Below are 20,398 nucleotides of genomic sequence, written 5' to 3' on the forward strand. Positions count from 1 at the left end.
ACTGGCGTTCCTAACTTCCACTGGTGTGGTTGGACCTGAATCTGCCCCAGATCCAGTGCTTCCTCTTTAGTTTATTTCTCACAAGTTCTGGACAGAGTGAAATATTCTTGTCATCAAAATACACATATATTGGAGGAAAATATTAAATGAGCTCTGAACATTCCTCTCTAGACCAAGACTTAAAATTTTTAGAGCCAAAAACTTTTGGGCTTATGGGGAATTATTTTTTTGAAAGAAAGTATAGTTTTAATACCCTAAAGCATAATGAGGGATGACGAAATCCAGAGGAGTTTTCTGTATTATAACACCAAATACAACAAGTTCTGTCATGTATGTATTTTTGTTGCCTCTTTGCAGAGACGTCAAGTGTCTGTGGTGCGTCTGGATTAGGACATGTATCAGAGCTTGGGGGCTGGACGGCATGGTGGTATTTATTTAATGCTCCATATGAGCAAGACACAACCTAAGTGCTATTCATTCTATTCTATTCTATTATTATTTGGGATCAAGAAACAGACTTAGAGAAGTCAGGTTCCTTGTATATTGGTGTACTAGGTGGGCTGGATGTGAAGAGTTGGATAGGTCCTGAGTTCACAGATTAAAAGAACTGATTATGGGATTAGTGGGTGCTTCTATTCTTTCATTAAGTATTTATTTTATTTTATGTTAAAGGCAGAGTGACAAAGAGAGAGAGAAATGATCTGCCAGCAGCAAGTTTGGTTCCCAAGTGCCTGTAACAACCAGGGCTGAATCAGTCCGAAGGCAGGAGTCAAAAATTCCATTCAGGTTCCCTACAAAGGTGGCAAGTACCCAAGTACTTGGGCCATTATCTGTTGCTTTCCTGGGAACATTAACATGGAGCTGGATGAGAATCAGAGCAGCCAGGACTCAAACCAGCACTCCAATAGGGGATGCTGGTTTTGCAAGTGGTGGCTTAACCCTCTATGCCACAATTCTGGGCCCCTTTTTTAAAAAATCATTTCTAAATGATTTCAAGTTTCCTGAAAATTTTCAAGCATTGCCCTAGAGAATTCATAAAGTTCATGAAAAAATGGAATAAAATTTAAGTTTATTTTGGTGCAAAAATATTTTAAAATTCATGCATAGCTTTTTTCATAATATGAACTTTCCACAAACTTTTTGAAGATCCCTTGTACAAAGGGATGAACTGTTAGCACTTGCTTTTTCATTTTCTTTGTCTACAGATTATTTTTAGTTAATTACATTGTAAAAATTCATCTTTCTGGGAAAAAAGAAGAGAGAGAGAAATAAAATTTTAGACACATTACAACTACCAATTTCTCATATTCCCTTTCAAGCATAGTTTAGAGATACTATATCTCCACCCTATCCTCTATCTATCATCTGTCACCTTATCATTTGTCATCTACCTAGAGAGATGCATGCCTCGTGTTTACAAATGGAAACACACAAAGACGAAAGTCTGCTTCTTTCATCACTTGCCCCTCTTATCATCTAGAAAAATGTCTTTGAGATTACTTTTCACCTGAGCATATACTTCTTTGTTTTTACCATCTGTACCCCATTGCATAAATCAATCTTAATCTCTCAGTATTTATGTATACTGTTATTGCTAGTATTTCATTATTAGAGAAATCACTGTATTGAACACGTAGACATATACATCTGTGCATTCTTATAAAAGTTTGTTTGTAAGGGTAATTTTTTTTTTTTTGACAGGCAGAGTTAGATAGTGAGGGAGAGAGACAGAGAGAAAGGTCTTCCTTCCGTTGGTTCACCCCCAAAATGGTCTCTATGGCTGGTGTGCTGCTCCGATCTGAAGCCAGGAGCCAGGTGCTTCCTCCTGGTCTCCCACGTGGGTGCAGGGCCCAAGGACTTGGGTCATCCTCCACTGCCTTCCTGGGCCACAGCAGAGAGCAGGATGGGAAGAATAGCAACCAGGACAGAAACAGCGCCCCAACCGGGACTAGAACCCGGGGTACTGGTGCCGCAGGCAGAGGATTAGCCAAGTGAGCCATGGCGCCAGCCTGTAAGGGTAATTCTTGAACTTAGGCCTTTCTACCAATTTTCAGATGAACAATATAGAGACAAAAGTTTACTAATTGTAGCAAATTACCTAGAAGTTATATCTTTAAACAAACAACTCTAAAAACAGCTAATGGATTTTTTAAAATGTTGGAGTAACATTGTTCTTATATTCAATCTCACCACAATTTTTCTTGGGCCTTTCTCTTGTTCAGGGGAGTTCAATCAGTTGGCATTACTGCAGAATTATTCAATTGTTATATCCAAAGTAATTTAAGCTATGAATTGGGCTTAAAATATTTATCTTTCAAATAGGGAAATAAAACACTGCCACATAAAACAGAATAGATGTCACACCAATTTTAAACTAAAAAAAAAAAAAAGGTTGAACCATGCTTAGTTTCCCAAATTGTATTAGATTTATTTTAGGTATCTCTCATTATTATAATATTAATGTGGTTTAAATAATTTATAAGTCTTTTCATGAAGCTTTGGAAAGTATTGAATGTTATTATTTCTTTTGTTTCCTTTGTATTTAATTTGCTATTTTAAAAAAAGATTTATTTATTTATTTAAAATGCACAGTTACAGAGAGAGAGAGAGAGAGAAAAAGAGAAAGATACATTTTCATCCTTTGGTTCACTCTCCGGATGGCCACAACAGCCAGAAGCCAGGAGCCAGGAACTCTATCTGGACCTCTTATGTGGGTGGCAGTGTTGCAAGCCATTGGGCCATCTTTTGCTGCCTTCCCAGGTGCATTAGCAGGAAGCTGGGTTAGAAGCAGAGCAGCTGGATCTCAGAACATTGCTCTGATATGGAATGCCAGTATTGCAGGTGGCAGCTTAACCCACTATGCCACAATGCCAAGCCCAAGTGATTCTTCTTTTCATATTTATTTTTTAATTAATTAATTTCGGAGGGAGAAAGCTCTCATCTGCTGCCTCACTCCTCTACCCACAATGGCCAAGGCTGGGCCAAGGCCAAAGGTAAGAGCCATGAAAGCAATCAGGACTCTCACATGGATGAAAGGAGACACTGATGTCTCCTTGAGTCTGCACATTGAGAAGCTGCAATCAGGAGCCAAGGCAGGAGTACTGTGCTGTCAGTGGTGCTTCGACAGCTGGCTAAACCTCCTCCTTCTGTTAGGTCTTCTCACATTGGAAACTAATTGATTTGAAGCATAATTTCTTTCATAGTGCAGTAGTTTAATGCTACAAATGTCTCTTTAAACACAGTTTAAACTGAATTCCATAAATTTTGGTATGATATTTTTAATTTTACTCAGATGAAAATAATGTTTAATTTCACTTTTTTATTTTATTTTATTTATTTTTTTGACAGGCAGAGTGGACAGTGAGAGAGAGAGAGACAGAGAGAAAGGTCTTCCTTTTCCGTTGGTTTACCCCACAATGGCCACTGCGGCAGGCGCACTGTGCTGATCCAAAGCCAGGAGCCAGGTGCTTCTCCTGGTCTCCCACGTGGGTGCAGGGCCCAAGGACTTGGGCCATCCTCCACTGCACTCCCGGGCCACAGCAGAGAGCTGGACTGGAAGAGGAGTTGGGGCACCAATTCTGTCCCGGTTGCTCCTCTTCCAGTTTAGCCCTTAGCGTCCAGCTGGGGAGTGCATGTGCATGTCACTGTCTAACTCTGCCTGTCAAAAAAAAAAAAAAAAGATATTATCTAACCCCTCAAAATGTCTTCTTCGACCCATGTATTATTTAGAAAGATGTTTAATGTTCAAATATTTGAAAATATTTCAATTTCTTCTCACTGAATTTTAATTGAATTCCATTGTTATCAAAGTATATATTCCACATATTTTAATCAAATTGAATTCACTCAAGTATATTTTATATACTAGCATATGTTTTACCTTAATGAATGTTGATGTACTTGAAACAAAAATAAAGTGTTTTTTTTTTTCTGTCCTTATTTCCTGGAGTGCTTTCTACATGTCAGTTAGTATAATTCGTTTGATCTTGTAGTTCAAGTCTTCAAAACCGCTGATATGGACTGGTTAGAGAATTAGTGAGCAATGGAGCTGAGAGGCTTTTAATAGCCTCTGTGCCTTACTGTTGCATCACTAAAATTCCACCACCTTCTGTGCCAATTTGACATTTTTATCCCATTTCCCATGATGCACTTGATCCTCACTCTTCCATTATATAGAATACACCATAAGCATGTGTGTGCTGAGTTCCATGTGGAGACACCATGATACCTCTCCAGAGATCATCACATGCATGAGCCCTGCCCAAACTCCACCCCCATTTGTATATTTTATTAAGGCACAACTCCCTAATGGATGAAAGTGGCTGCCAAACTGGGATTGATGTGATTCTCCAAGCAAGGCTACATGCATTCACATCTGAATGTGCACTATCTCTTTAATCTGTCTGAATAAATCTTACTCCAATTTTTGCACTTGATCTATTTCTCTTAGAATTTATCTCTCACACTGAGACAAGAACGGGGTTTAAATCCACTGGGGACTACTACTCTAGTCCCCACAACACCTCTACTAACAGTCTTTCTGTTTCTTCTATTAACCATGAATGTGAATATCAAATGTGAATGTTAAAATCTTCTGTATTTGTTGAATCGTGTTGTCTGCAGAACTACCATACTCACCACCTATCCTGATTTCCTACTTTGCTGGAGAGTCGGTGTACCAGGAGGCAATAAGCTGTCACTATAGTAGTTTGGGTCTGTGATGTCTTAGAGGAGGGATTAATCATCCACCCAGAGACCTCTGGGAAAAGAGAAACAGATTTTCACCTCCAATCCCAAGGATGCCCTTAGCGTCCAGCTGGGGAGTGCATGTGCATGTTCATATGTGTGAAGACACACACAAAGTTCAAAGCTTCAGTTTATACATGAGTGTAGAAACATGCTGAGGTCTACCAGAGTCTCCCATCCAGAGTGGTGTGCTTCCCTCAAAAAGAGCCTTTGGCTGTAGATAACACTGAGTTGCTTGAAGGATACAAGTCTAGCTGCAGTAGCGGGAAGCACCAGATGAGTGTGCTCACTAGCAAAGCAGGTTGTGTCAAGGACCCAGTGCATTTGAGGAGCAGGTAAGTCATGAGGCAGCTTCCTGGTCAAGACCCTGTGCCTACAAATCCAGGGACCAAAGCCCCAAATGCAGCCTTGCCCATCTCTTTTGTGATCACATCCAAGGTCTCTGTCTCTATTGCTTCATCTGTTGGAGGATTTCCATGTGGTCACAAAGGGAGAAGATAGGAAGGTCTTCAGACCTTGACAGCTTCTCTGTATGTATATGATAAAATTACAGATTTGAAAACACTTTGGGAACAAAGAAAGTAGTAATCAATTGAGGATCATGGTAAAATCCTAGATCCTATCTCCAGAGGACCTCTACATGATGAGTGAGGTTAGAGGAGAAAAGTACAAAGAAGACTGTCATCCACACACACACACACACACACACACACTTCAGATACACGAATGGGTGTGATCAGAAGATGCCATGCACCAGGGTCTTAGGAAATGAAGTAAGATTTACACAATCACCAACTTAAAGAGTCTTTTAGAGCCAGCGCCGCGGCTCACTAGGCTAATCCTCCGCCTTGCGGCGCTGGCACACCAGGTTCTAGTCCCGGTCCGGGTGCCAGATTCTGTCCCGGTTGCCCCTCTTCCAGGCCAGCTCTCTGCTGTGGCCAGGGAGTGCAGTGGAGGATGGCCCAAGTGCTTGGGCCCTGCACCCCATGGGAGACCAGGATAAGTACCTGGCTCCTGCCTTCGGATCAGCGTGGTGCGCCGGCCGCAGCGCGCCGGCCGCAGCGGCCATTGGAGGGTGAACCAACGGCAAAAGGAAGACCTTCCTCTCTGTCTCTCTTGCTCACTGTCCACTCTGTCTGTCAAAAAAAAAAAAAAAAAAGAGTCTTTTAGCATCGGTGCAAGGAAGATGATCTGTGATTCCACATACCATATGAATGTAGTCACCAGGATTCAGAAGAAAAGATGACAAACCCACGGGAGAAAGGTTTGGACTGGTTAGGAGACTGAACTTCCAAGGAGAAGAGTTGTTTTGCTACACGTGGTCTTAAATGTTCACAGAAAACGTACAGTTATTTTGAAGCAATGTGAACTTCTAGTAGCTTATTACACTATTGCTGAACAGGATCTAGTGTAGGGCACCAGGAAGCATAAGACATCAGTTTGGAGAAAGCCCTTTTATAGCAACATGAACACAGCTGCTCAGAAAACAGCCTGAGCGAGAAGTCTGCATTCTGCTGCATTCTGTCTGCATTTGCAACTGAGGTTTTCAAAAGTTTTATAAACTGATTTTTATTGAATATATAGAGAATAAACATGTTCTTGAATATATATCCCATAGTATACTAATTTTATTTAATTTTGATGAAGTGAGATTTCTGATGTTTCTATATTCATGTATGAACTTAAGCTTTGAATTTTGTGTATGTGTGTGTCTGTGTGGCATATCTGTAACACAGAGGTGAGGGCAAGAAGGAGGGATGATAAGCCTTGGATGGCATGATCTGACGTTGCACACCCTCTTGGTTGCTAATTGGCAATGTCAGAAAAGAAAGAGCACCAGAGGAAGAAGGCAGTCAGTATGCATTTTAAAGCAGTGCCCTGGTCAAAGCTGCAGAGTACCCTCTGCAATGACCCTGCGGTACACAGTCCCCTGCCATGTGCCCACCCCCACTCTGGGCAGTCTCCACTACGTGCACCAGAAACACGGTGTGAACTAAGTCCTTCAGCCCTCTCTGGCTTTTCAGTTTTCGTTTTTTTCCTACGGATTCCTCCTCTGAGCAGACTGAGTTGATGCTGGCAAGGACTTCTTGATGGGAACAAGCACATTTCTTTCTCTACCTTGTTGCTTGTGATGGACCTGGGGTGAGAAATGTGAGTGTGCCTGCAAGGTTGAAATTATTGGCTGTGTTTCTAAACCTCCTGAAGTTGTATTTAAAATCATGGTTTTTTTTCTGCAGAATGGCTTTGCTGGCACATTTTTGAAGGTGACAAAAATCAGTGAGAACATGTTTATTATTATTCCTCAAACACACAGGTGATGGCCCTCCCCTGTGAACTCTGGATACCTCCCTGGAAGAATCCCTGTGTAGAAGACTGAGGCAGAGTTGGCCAGAGCAGTGCCTGTAGTCTCCATGTGCACTGAATGCAGAGGAGAGAGTGGAATTTGCACTCAAAGTGAAGCTTCCTGGGATCCAACACAGACTGCACTGTACCGGACATATAGCACTGCAGACCTCGAAAGCAGGAGACCTCTTGTGTGTTCTGGACCAACAGCAGCACAACCCACTACTCCAATTCTGCTGTCAAGTGCAGGAGCAGCTCTTCAGGGGGCAATGTGGTGCCCAGCAGTGCCACCTGCGTCTCTGGATGTCCAAGTCCCAGGATTCCTTGATTTACCACTCAATAAACACATGATGTACATATATTAGCCTATTAGCACACCTATTGTGTGCTAGGCAGGAAGCCTCACTCTAATGATCTGGGTTTGTGCTAAACATTGTCCAGTGGAGAACACAGCACAGAGCTGATTGGAAGAGACATTCATACTCACCTACCTCAGGTTCCTGTAATGATGCTACTCTCTTCCCATACCTGTAGTGAAAGGTTAGCTAGTGGATGACATCTGCACGTTATTTCTAAAAGTGTCCAGAGGGCAATCAGCAAACTTTTATCTGGCACCACTCAAATACCACTTAACATTTCAAGTTAAGCATCTCTCTTCAGAAATCTTGAAGTGTTCTGGACATCTTCTCCCACTCTCACTACCTGTTGAGAGTTGGTCCTTCCAGGTTGCTGGGACGGGGGAAGAACAAAGAGCTTGGCCCTTGCCAAGTCCTCATAACTCAAAACTGAAGGACTTTGGCTGTGGGCACAGGGAAATCTTGACTCTGGACTCCTTAGAGGAATGGCTGGAATCAGGGACTATCTGGGTCAGTGGGGCAGCCTCAGATGGGACACGCTAGAGCTCCATGGAAAGCCCCTCAAACTGCTCTGCCCCACACATAGTGCCTTCAGAGCACAAAATACATATAAAATACAGTTGCATTATCATCCCTTATGCCAGGCTCTATCTCACTAGATTTATCTTGAGAGATAAAGCACAAAACAAGATAGATGGTGCATATTTGGTCAGAGTCTCAGCTGAGCTGGGCAAGAACTAGGAACATAAACAAATGTAGTTCTGTTAGATGATGTATCTCTAACAATAGGATAAGAGACAAATCTCCCTTTAGACAGCAACATGACTGATCATCTTCCTGGATAAAACATCATCCACACTCTCGCTACTTGCAATGACAAGTCGGTGAACATGCCCAGATCAAGTGGCTCTCTTTCACCTGCAGCCCTTTGACATTCACAGAGGCCCCATGTGGAGGCACGTGGAGGGAACAGGGATTACAGGAGTGTGCACCTGCATGCCTGTGACCTCATGGAGCACAGTCTAGAGGTCTGAGGAGGTGATGAGCAAGAGTGATGAATAACCAAGGTACAGGGTCAAGTTTAAGGTCCAGAGAAAGCTTTGCATGTGATCTTTAAGTTCAGAATAAAGAGGAATAATAGAAGGCAAAGGGGAGAATGGGATGTCTAATGAAAGATGAGGAAATGAGAGAGAGAGCAGAAAAGAATGCTTAAAGCAGTTCTGGGAGCTATGGCGATAGCAATACACTCAAGCTCCTAGCTTCAGAACGCACACATCCTTGGCAAATAGCTACATCAGAAACTGAGGCCCCACTGCACAAAGCAATCTAAAACCACTTCAGACCCAGCGGCTGCAACTGAGTGCTTCAGGCTGAAGAGACAGGACTGAGGCAATCATCTGGGCAGAGCACCCCAGCCCATGTTCTATGGCAGTAACCCTCCACTGAAGGAAATTCTCACTTCCTCCCAGGGGATATTTACAAATGTCACATTTGTCACAACAGAAGATGAGGAAAATTCATTGGCATATAGTGAATAGTGGCCAGGGATGCTGCTAAGGTTCCTGTAATTAGCAATACAGTCATCTATGCCAAGCAACACCCAGCTCAGGTTGTGTAATAGAACTTCACACATACCAGCTACCATTTTTATCTTTCTATTAGACTGTTTATTTCTTGTTGATAATCCTTAGACTCACTAGTAGCTATCATTTTAAACTAGAAGCTGTAGGCCACACATACGGGGATTTAAGAAACGTTACATCACAGAGAATACAGACTTTATGAAGATTTGTTTAGAAAAGTTACTAAACATATAGCTATAGACTATATAACAAAATAAGGGTGGGTAACACAGTGGCTAAGTAACTGCTTATAGCTCATGTCAGAGTGTTTGGCTTGAGATGCAGGTTCTCTCCTTCTGATCTAGCTTCCTGATAATATGCACCCTGGGAAGCAGTACCTGACACCCACGCGGGAGACTTGGATTGTGATCCTCACTCCTGACCCATCCCAGATTGTAGGAGCTGTTGGGGAGTGAATGAGCAGTGGGAAATTTCTCCCTGTTACTCTGCCTTTCAATGAAAATAGATATTTTTTTAAAAACACCTAAGAAGTAGGAAGAATTTGACTTCCAGAATTAACCACATTATTACATTTCAAATGTCCAGTTTCCAAAAATATCATAGACCATGAAATTAAAAGTATGGTCAACCAATAAGCAATTAGTAGAAATTGTCCAATAAGAAGTACAGGTTTGGGTTTATTACATGAATGTTGAAAATATGGGCTGACATTGTAGAGCAATGGGTTAAGCTGCTGCCTGTAACACCCACATCCCATGAGTACCAGTTCAAGGCCCGGCTGCTCCACTTGTGGTCCAACTCTTTAATCATGCTTCTGTGAAAGCAGCAGAAGATGGGCTAAGTGCCTGGGCCCCTGCCACTGGTGTAGGAGATCTGGATGGAATTTTTGATTCCAGACTTGGGCCTAGCCCCAGCCATTGCATACATTTGAGAAATGAACTGGTATATGGTTGATGTCTCTCTCTCTCTTTAACTTTGCCTTTCAATTAAGTAAGTAAATCTTTACCAAAAACAAAAGATTGTAAACCAAGTGTCTTAAGCATGCTCAAAGAACTAAAGGAAAGCATGAACAAATAACTTAAGGAAAGCAATAGAATATTGTATAAGTGAGTAACTGCCAATCAAGAGAAAGCATAAGATAGAGCCTAACAGAATTTCTAGAGCTGAAAACACAACAACGGAAATAAAAAAAAAAAAAAACCAACTCTTACTAGAAGATCTCAATAGCAGATTTAAGGAATCAACAAATTTAAAGACCTATTCATTGGGAGGCTCAGAAAGGAAAAAGCATTTTTAAAACAAATAGAACTTTAGAGATCCAGGGGACACTGTCAAACATATCTATGAAAATATACATGAGGTATTCTCATACCTATGAGTTGTGAGAAATTCAGGTGGCTTGTGACAATGGGAGATGGTACAAGAACGGTAACCCACCTCTTTTCCTGCACCTTTGTGATGAGAAGCAGCAAACAGTGATCAGATCACAGATTCTAAATATTTGGAAGACACAGTCTTTTTTCCCACTCTGACTACCGCCAACTTGAGTGAAAGCTGCATCAAGAACATAAGCTATTGGGGCCAGCACTGAGGTGTAGTAGGCTAAGCCTCTGCCTGCAGTGCCAGCATCCCATATGGGCACGGATTCATGTCCCAGCTGCTCCTCTTCTGATCCAGCTCTCTGCTATGGCCTGGGAAAGCAGTGGAAGTTGGTCCAAGTGCTTGAGCCCCTGTGCCTGCATGGGAGACCCAGAGGAAGCTGCTGGTTCCTGGCTTTGAATTCACCCAGCGATGACTTTGGGGTCATTTGGGGAGTGAACCAGCAGATGGAAGATCTTTCTGCGTTTTTCACTTTGTCTGTTGCTTTACCTCTCAAATAAATAAATAAAATCTTTTTAAAAAAAGAACATAAGCACATTGTCTAACAGATCTAGGATGAGACTGAGTCACATTTATTCTCTGAGAAAAGCTGAAATTGGCCAAAATAACACAGTTTACCACCCCAGGCTTTCACTGGAAGTTGTAATCCTTTAATAGTCTCGGAACTCCCAGCTATATCAGAAAGAAAGATTTTTCAGTGCAATTGTTTTCTAGGTGGTGAGATAAGTTCCTGGTGCATTCTACTCTAACATCTTCCCAGAATTTCTGCTTCATTTTTAAGGAATAATTAGAAGTTTTGCTCACAACAGTGCAAAATTATGATATTTTGTCCTCCACGATTTGTTTTATGAAATCTGTTGATAACTTTCATTACATTTTCTTGAATGTAATAAAGTGATTTCTTTCTAGCTACATTTTAGGTTCTTCTTTTATGCTTTTTTTTTTTGAAAATATTGCCATAATCTATATCTAAAGGGATTTTTTAAATTTCTCTCTCTCTTTTTTTTTTTTTTTTGACAGATAGAGTTAGACAGTGAGAGAGAGAGAGAGAGACAGAGAGAAAGGTCTTCCTTTTTCCATTGGTTTACCCCCCAAATGGCAGCTACAGCCAGAGCTACGCCAATCCGAAGCCAGGAGCCAGGTGCTTCTTTCTGGTCTCCCATATGGGTGCAGGTGCCCAAGCACTTGGGCCATCCTCCACTGCCTTCCCAGGCCACAGCAGAGAGCTGGACTGGAAGAGGAGCAACCAGGACTAGAACTCAGTGCCCATATGGGATGCCAGCGCTGCGGGTGGAGGATTAAACAAGTGTGCCAAGGCGCCGGCCCCTCTTTTATCTTTTTTAAAAAGATTTTATTTATTTATTTATTTGAGAGATAGACTTGTAGATAATGACTGGAAGAGATAGAGAGAAAGGTCTTCCATCTGCTGGCTCACTCAACAAATGGCCGTAATGGCTGGAGCTGCGTCAATCTGAAGCCAGAAGCCAGAAGCCTCCTCTGGGTTTCACAAGTGGGGTAGGGGTCCAAGCATCTGGGCCATTTTCCGCTACTTTCCCAGGCCATAGCAGAGAGCTAGATCAGAATAAGAGCAGCAGGGAGTTGAACTGGCACCCATATGGGATGCCGGCACCACAGGTAGAGGCTTAGCCTACTATGCCACAGTGCCAGCCTCCCTTATTCTCACTTTCTAATGTCAGACACAAAGATAGAATCTTGAAATCAGCAAAAACAACATATGATACATGGGATTATCAATGAAAATGTCGGCATACTTCTTTTTTTTAAGATTTATTTATTTTTTTGGAAGGCAGAGTTACAGCAAGAAAAGGGGGAGAGAGAGAGAGAGAGAGAGAGAGAGAGAGAGCACCACTGGTTCGCTCTCCAAATGGCTGCAACAGCCAGAGCTAGGCCAATGCAAAGTCAAGAGCCAGGAGCTTCTTCTGGGTCTTCCACATGAGGTCAGGGACCCAAGAACTTGAGCCATCTTCTGCTGCTTTCCCAGGAGCATTAGCAGGGAGCTGGACTGGAAGTAGAGCAGCCAGGACTTGAACCAGTGCCCATGTGGGATGCTGGCCCAGCCTATTTCTTTCTTTTTTTTTTTTTAATATCTGGTTCATTTGACATCATGTGTGTGTTTTTTTTAATTATTTATTTTTTACTTGACAGAGTTAGACAGAGAGAGAGACAGAAAGGTCTTCCTTCCTTCTGTTGGTTCACCCCCCAAATGGCCGCTATGGCCAGAGCTACCCCGATCCGAAGCCAAGAACCAGGTGCTTCTTCCTGGTCTCCCATGTGGGTGCAGGTGCCCAAGCACTTGGGCCATCCTCCACTGCACTCCCAGGCCACAGCAGAGAGCTGGACTGGAAGAGGAACAACCAGGACTAGAACCCGGGGCCCATATGGGACGCTTGTGCCGCAGGTGGAGGATTAACCAAGTGAGCCACGGCACAAGGCCCCCAGCCTATTTCTTATCAGAAACTTCAGAGAACATAAGGCAGTGGACAACTGTATTCAACATGCTAAAAAAAAAAAAAAAAAAAAAAAAAAAAAAAAAAAAATACCATCAATCAAAAATCCTATCTCTAGAAAAACATCAAAAATGGAGGAAGGAAAATGGACATTTTCAGATTAAAACAAAAAGCTTAGGGAGTTCAGTAATATTAGACCTTCCCAACACAAAATAATTAAGGAAATCCTGTGGGGTGACATTAAGATAAGAATTTAAAGACTTAGTAAAAGCAATTATGTGAACAATTATACATTCTAGTATCATTGTCACAATGCTTTGTAAATCCACTGCATTTTTTCCTATATGACTGAAGAGACTAGTAAATTAAAAAAAAAAAAAAGTTCTGAAATCTAATACTATTACCTTTGGTTTGTAACTCCCCATTTTATAGTAAACAATTTAGGGGTTTAATGAATTTAAAAGAATTATCAGCTTGTGTTTTGGGGCACACACCAGAAAATATTCAAGTTAAATTTAAAAAAAAGTTTATTTCATCCCCATTATAACTGCAAAGAAAATAACCATAGAAAATATACAGAGGGAACAATAAAGGGATATAAACACTTCACCACAAAAATCAAGTAATCCCATAAGAAAGGAGTAATTCAAGAACTAGGGAACAACAGAGATATAAGACATTTGGGAAACATCAGCAAAACGAAAGAAGTAAATCCTTCCTTATTAAGAATTACTTTAAGTGGAAATAGACTAAGCAGTTCAGTCAAAAGACAGATTGGCAGAAAGGATAACAACATACAATTCAACTGTATGCTGTCTCAAAAGTTGGCCATTCAAACAGAAAAAAATAATTGACAAATCTTTCTAAAACACAGAAGAAACAGAAGTTTAAGTGAATAAATAGGTATACAAATTGTGGTATATACATATATTGGTATATTATTCAGCTTTAAAAAGAAAAGAAATACTAATATATTCTACAGTATATATGAAGCTTGAGGATGTTATGCTAAGTGAAATAAGCCAGCCAAAAAAGGTGGATACCATATGGTTCCACTCATCTGAGAAGGTTTGCATGGTGAAAATCAGAGACAGAAAATAGAGTGGTGGTTTTCAGGGGTTAGGGGGAAGGAGATTAGTGAGTTATTTTTTATGAAAACAGTGATAGAAATGGATGGTGGTGACAATTACACAACGTTATGAATGCATTTCATACTATTGAACTGTCCACTTAAGTTGCAAAGTAAAGATGGTAAATTTAGCTATATGTATTTTATTTTTTTTTAGAAAAGATTTATCTATTAGAAAGGCAGAGTACAGAGAGAGGAGAGACATCTGGTAGTTCACTCCCCATATGGCTGCAATGGCTGGGGCTGTGTAGACCAAATCCAGGAGCCAGGAGCATCATCTGGGTCTCCCAAGTGGGTGTCAGGGGCCCAAGCACTTGGATCACCTTCCTCTGCCTTCTGGGGCACATTAGCAGGGAGCTGGTTCAGAAGTGATGCAGCTGTGGCACAACCCAGATCCCATATGGGATGCCGGCATTGCAGATGGCGGTTTAACTCACTGTGCCACAATACTGGCCTCTCTATTATGAATTTTAGTATAAGGAAAACAATGCATCTTCCCCCACCACCACACACACACACAGGTAAATCAGAAACTAAAATATGCCCAGATAAGCAAAAACTGAGTAAATATGTTACTGTAATATAAGAAACGCTAGGGGAATTCCTAAAACAGGTGGTCATTGCAGTGTGGTGGCTTAAGCTGCCACCTGCAACACTGCCCAGCTCCACTTCTCATCCTGCTTCCTGCTAATGTGCCTGTGAAGTTAGCAAATAATGGTCCAAGTACTTAGGCCCTAGCCACCCATGTTGGAGCCCTGGATGAAGTTCCTGCTTTCTGGTTGTGGATTGGTCCTGACCTGGTTATTGTGGCCATTTGGGAAGGAAACCAGCAGCTGGAAGACCTTTATTTCTCTCTCCCTCTTTTTCTGTCACTTTACCTTTCAAATAAACACATCTTTATTAAAAAAAAAAAAGAAGAAGAAGAAGAAGTTCTCAAAGTTGAAATGAAGGTACATTAGACATTGACTCAAAGCCATCCAAAGAAGTAAAGAACCCAGTAAAGATAATCACATAGGCAAATTCAAAAGCCAATATTGGGATTGTGTGTGTGTGTGTGTGTGTGTGTGTAACACCTCTTTATGTCTTACTTGATTTAAAAGGCAGATACAGCTGCAAGTATTTGGCATAGTAAGATTCTGCTTCAAAGTCCCACATCCCATATCAGAGTGCCTGGACTTGAATGCCAGCTTCCTGCTAGTGTGTACCCTCAGAGACCGTGGATGGTAGCTCAAGTGATTGGGTTCTTGCCACCCACATGAGAGACCTAAAATGAGTTCCTTTCAGTATGGCCCAGCCCTGTCTGTTATGGACATTTAGGGAGTAAACCAGTGGATGCAAAATATTTGTCTGTCTGTCTCCAGGCCTTTGAAATATCTAAAACAAATAAGAATTTTAAAAGTAAAAGAAAAATACATTCAATACTTATAAATTTATATTTTGTGTATAAAATGCATAAAGATACGTGGAAATGATAACATGAAAAGGTGGAATGGGGCTGCATATCAGCAAAGTTTTTATAGATTAGTAAAGCATAATTGATATCAATTTAAGTTAGATTTTTATAGAATGTTATTTATAATCTTCATAGTAAGCATTAGAATTTTTTTAAAAAAAGAAATGAGAAGGAAATCAAAATTATACACTAAAAATCAACTGAACACAAAATAATGCAAGACATAGGGAATGAGGAGTAAAATGCATAAGACAGAGCAGAACAGAGGAAAAAGGTCAGAAGTAAATTTGCTCTTATCATTAATTATGTCAAATGATAATAGATTATGTTCTCTAGTCAACAGATAGTGATTGACATAATAGATTTAAAAATACCAAGAACAACAAAAACACATAACGCAGCTATATGTTGTCTTCAGGATACCCAAATTAGGTCCAAAGACACAAATAGTTGAAAGCGAAAGGAAGAAAAGATAAAAGGTTGAAAAGTTTCTCTAGGTCATAGTACCAAAACGAGAACTGAGATGGTTAAATTCACATCAGACAGGGCTGGTGCCAGGGCTCACCAGGCTAATCCTCTGCCTGCGGCGCTGGCACCCCAGGTTCTAGTCCCAGTTGGGGCGCTGGATTCTGTCCTGGTTGCTCCTCTTCCAGTCCAGCTCTCTGCTGTGGCCCGGGAGTGCATTGGAGGATGGCCCAGGTCCTTGGGCCCTGCACCCACATGGGATACCAAGAGGAAGCATTTGGCTCCCGGCTTCGCATTGGCGTAGTGCGCCAGCCGTAATGCGCCAGCTGCAATGCGCCAGCCGCAATGCGCCGGCCATAGTGGCCACTTGGGGGGTGAACCAACAGAAAAAGGAAGAACTTTCTCTTTTTCTCTTTCTCTCTCTATCTCTCTCACTGTCTAACTCTGCCTGTCAAAAAATAAATTAATTAAAAAATTTAAAAAAATTCACATCATAGTAGACCTTAAGTTAAAAAAGACCAAGAGGACATTTTATATTAATAAAATGGTCAACTCATCAAGAAGATAATTTTATAAACAGTACAATAAACATTACCTGAGTTGGAGGAAGAAATAAGCCATCTAAAATTACAGTTGAAGTCTTTGATACACCATATTCCATAATGGAAAGATTATTTATACAGGAGGTACATAAAGTAGTATAGGTCTTCAACAACTACAAACCAAATAGAACTGGTAGACTCAAAGAGAAATCTCCAGTCATTAACAGCAGAATATGGATTCTTTTCAGGTGAATATAAAATATCACCCAGGATAGATTGCATACTAGCCATAAAATAAGTTCCAATAAATTTTAAATAATTGGGGCCAGCTCTGTGGCATAGAAAGTTAAGCCTCACCTTCAGCACCAGCATCCCATATAGGCACTGGTTCATGTCGAAGCTCTTCCACTTTTGATCCAGCCCTCTGCTAATGTGCCTGGGAAGGCAGTGGAAGATGGCCGAAGTACTTGGGCCCCTGCACCCACTTGGGAGACCCAGAAGAAGCTCCTGACTTCTGGCTTCCACCTATCCCAGCCCTGACTGTTGCAACCATTTAGGGAGTGAACCAACAGATTGAAGATCTCACTTGCTCTCTTTCTCTCTTTCTTTAAAACGTTTAAAACATAAAATAAAACCAAAAAAATTAAATCATTGAAATTGTAGAAAGTTTATTTTATGGACACAAGGGAAGAAAATTAGGAATCAAAAATAGGAGGACAATTGAAAATTTTACAATTATGTTGAGATTAAGCAACCCATTTTTATTTTTATTTAATTTTTTAAATATTTATTTTATTTATTTGAAAGGCATGGTGACAGAGAGAGAAAAAGAAAAAGAAATTTTTCACCCACTGTTTTCCTCCCCTAATTACTACAACTGCCAGGGCTGGGCCAAGTCAAAACCAGGAGCCAGAAACCCCATCTGGGTCTCTGATGTAGGCAGAAGGTGTCCAAGTACTTAGCAGGGAGTTGGACTGGAAGTGGAGCAGCTGGGACTCAAACTGGCACTCTAATGAGATGCTGGCATTGGCATCCCAGGCAATGTCTTAACCCACTTTGCCACAATACAAGCACCAGCAATACATTTTTATACAACTAAGGAATTAAGGGAGAATCACAAGGAGAATTATAAAATACTTACAGACAAATGAAAGCAAAACTTACACAATACCAAAACTTGTGAGATGTAATCAAGACATTATTCAAAAAGAAATTTATTGATATACCTGTTTCAAAGAAAAAAAAAGTACCAAAATCAATTACCTAATTTTATTTCTTATGGAACCAGAAGAAGAGTGAATAAATTCAATGAAAGCAAAAGGAAGGAAATTAGATCACAGCCGAAATAGACAAAAAGGAGAATAAGAAAAAGAAACTCACAGTGGCAATCAGTGAAACCCAAATCTGTTATTTAGAAAGACCAATAAGGTTAACAAAATTGTAACCAACCCAATAAAGAAAATACACAGTGTGAATAACTAAAACCCAACAAAAGTGGAGACATTACCACAACTGAGAAAGTAAAAATAACTCTAAATAATATTAGAATTAATTATGCACAAGCTAAATATGCTAGATGAACAAATTCAGTTAACCAAGAATGACTCAGAAGCCATGACAGTCAATTCCATATGCTGGAATGTGGATGAAAATAACAAGCATTACATTAGGTGGGCGGAGTTGGATTCAAAATTCCACATGTTGTACAATTCCATGTATATGAAGTGTTCAGGAAAAAAAAAAAGCTATGGGGCTGGGAAACAGATTGGTGATTGTAAAGGTTGTGGGGAGAAGAAACGAGAAACAACTGGTTAATGGGGATGAGATTTCCTTTGGAACCAGACAGAAACAGTGATTGCACCACACTGTGAATACACTAAATCCCACTGAACTGTTCACTTCAAATGCCTACTTTATCCTTTATGAATCTCACCTAAATAAGAACCAATGCACCTGTGTACCAGGTCTAACTAATATGAGTGAAGTAATTTTATTTTGAGAATTAAGCTACATATTAACTGATAATGCTGCATAACAGTCATTGTCCTGGGTGCTAGGATATAACGGAACAGAAAGCAAGCTCAGAGAGCTTTGAGTGCAGTGAGAAGACACAGACCAGCAAACAGACAACTGAGGCACGGCAGTATGTCATGTTAGGGGAAGCATAGCTATGGGGAGCAACTGGGAGCAACTCGGACTAGACTGTTACTGGAATTAAGACTTATTCTATGCATCTGCTCTCCCACAATATGGCGCTGAGAAGGGAAACAGCTTCTACACAGCTGCCTCCAGTTCAACCAATAAACTGTGGGACCTGCTCCTGATTGGAGGAGAGCAGCGTACTCGGCGTGTGGGTAGCAGAGTTGGGATTGGTGGAAGAGGACTATAAAGGAGGAGAGAGATGGCATGCACCAGGAACATCTAAGGGGAACATCTGAAGGAACACCTGTGCAGCCCCCGAGAGAGCCGGCCGGCGGTGTGCCGCTCCCCCGCGGAAGTGGGGAATGTGGCAGGGGGAACTGCCCTTCCATGGAGGTGGAAGGGACAGTAGCCAACCCGGGAAGAACCAGCAGCAAACCCGGGGAGGGCCGAGCAGATGAAAGAACAGCACAGGGTCCTGTGTCGTTCCTCCACGAAGAGGGGGAGCGACATAATGGTGCCGTGACTCGGATATGAAGCCTAGGCAGGGTTTGGTGTCGTTCCTCCACGAAGAGGGGGAGCGACACATAGCCAGCTTGGGAATCAGAGAATACGTCTCTAGCTGGATTTGAGGTCCTGGACATTTTTAAGAAGTCGTTGTCTACAAAGGCCCAGAAAAAAATCAAGTGTGGACTGCATGATACCGTGATTACTATGTGTCACATGATCCTGACCAATGGTCAGATTTCTCGGATTTGTCTGCTGAGAGAGACGTCTAGCGTACATCATGCCACACACCTCCAAGCACCCAGGGAGGCCTGCCTGGCTTGAGTGACTGCTTTTCCTTGCTGAAAGAAGCTGCCTGGGGAAGCTGGTGCTCAGCGAGGGCCTCTTTAGTTAGTCCCTGGATCATCTGACCCAGAAAATCACTGACAGCCTGCGCTTGTGTGCCTTGCAGGAAATTTCTGTCACTTCTGTCACTTGTGGGGTAGTAATCAAGTGAACACAACTCTGGGGAAGGAGTCCCAGCAGCCCTGAGGGATGCCAGAAAGAGAGAGAGAGAGAGATGCAAACAGATAGATTTCGTATGAGGCACAGAACAGCTGGTACTGTGTTCACATCCAGCAAGTGCGGTGTTCTGAGAAGCGGACTGGAGCCTCAAGAAAAGAGAACGGTCTGACTCAGCACCTGCTGCCCCAGGGGATTGTGGAGGCTGCACAGCTCCCAGCTGGAACTCCTCTGAGCTGAGGCAGCCGTCTGGGGGATTCAGGTGGCTGCAGGGTGGCAGCCGGGAGCAACCGTGGCAGTCAGGGAAGGAGGGATGTGGTGCCCAGGAGAGGGAGCTGTGGCTTCATAAGTGTGTCCTGGAGAGCCAGGCTGATGTAGTTAAAACCTCAGGGTGGTGCTTAGGCTGCTGTTCCTGACCTTACCTCTCCTCAACAAAGCTGCTCATCTCCAGTTCCCAAAGGCACTCAGAGCTGCTAAGGAGGGAGGCAGGCAGAGCAGGGCCTGTCCAGCCCCAGGGCTGAATCTCAAGGAGCCTCAGCTGCCAAGATGGAGAAAGGGTGCCCATGATGCACACAGGGGCCCTTCTGATCCCTGAAGTTGCCTCCTGCCCCTCCTTCCTCAGTCACCCAAGCTGGCAGAAAAAAGGTTCAGTGACCCGTGGGCCTTAGATGAATAGACGACAGGGAGTATCTCAATTCATCTCCATATTGCAGATGCAGGTATTGTGTATTCTATATCTGATGCTAAATAAATGGATGGTGCACTTGCAGACTCACTCCCCTAAGC

The sequence above is a fragment of the Oryctolagus cuniculus genome, chromosome 1 (assembly GCF_964237555.1).
Source record: "Oryctolagus cuniculus chromosome 1, mOryCun1.1, whole genome shotgun sequence".
Lineage (NCBI taxonomy): Eukaryota > Metazoa > Chordata > Mammalia > Lagomorpha > Leporidae > Oryctolagus > Oryctolagus cuniculus.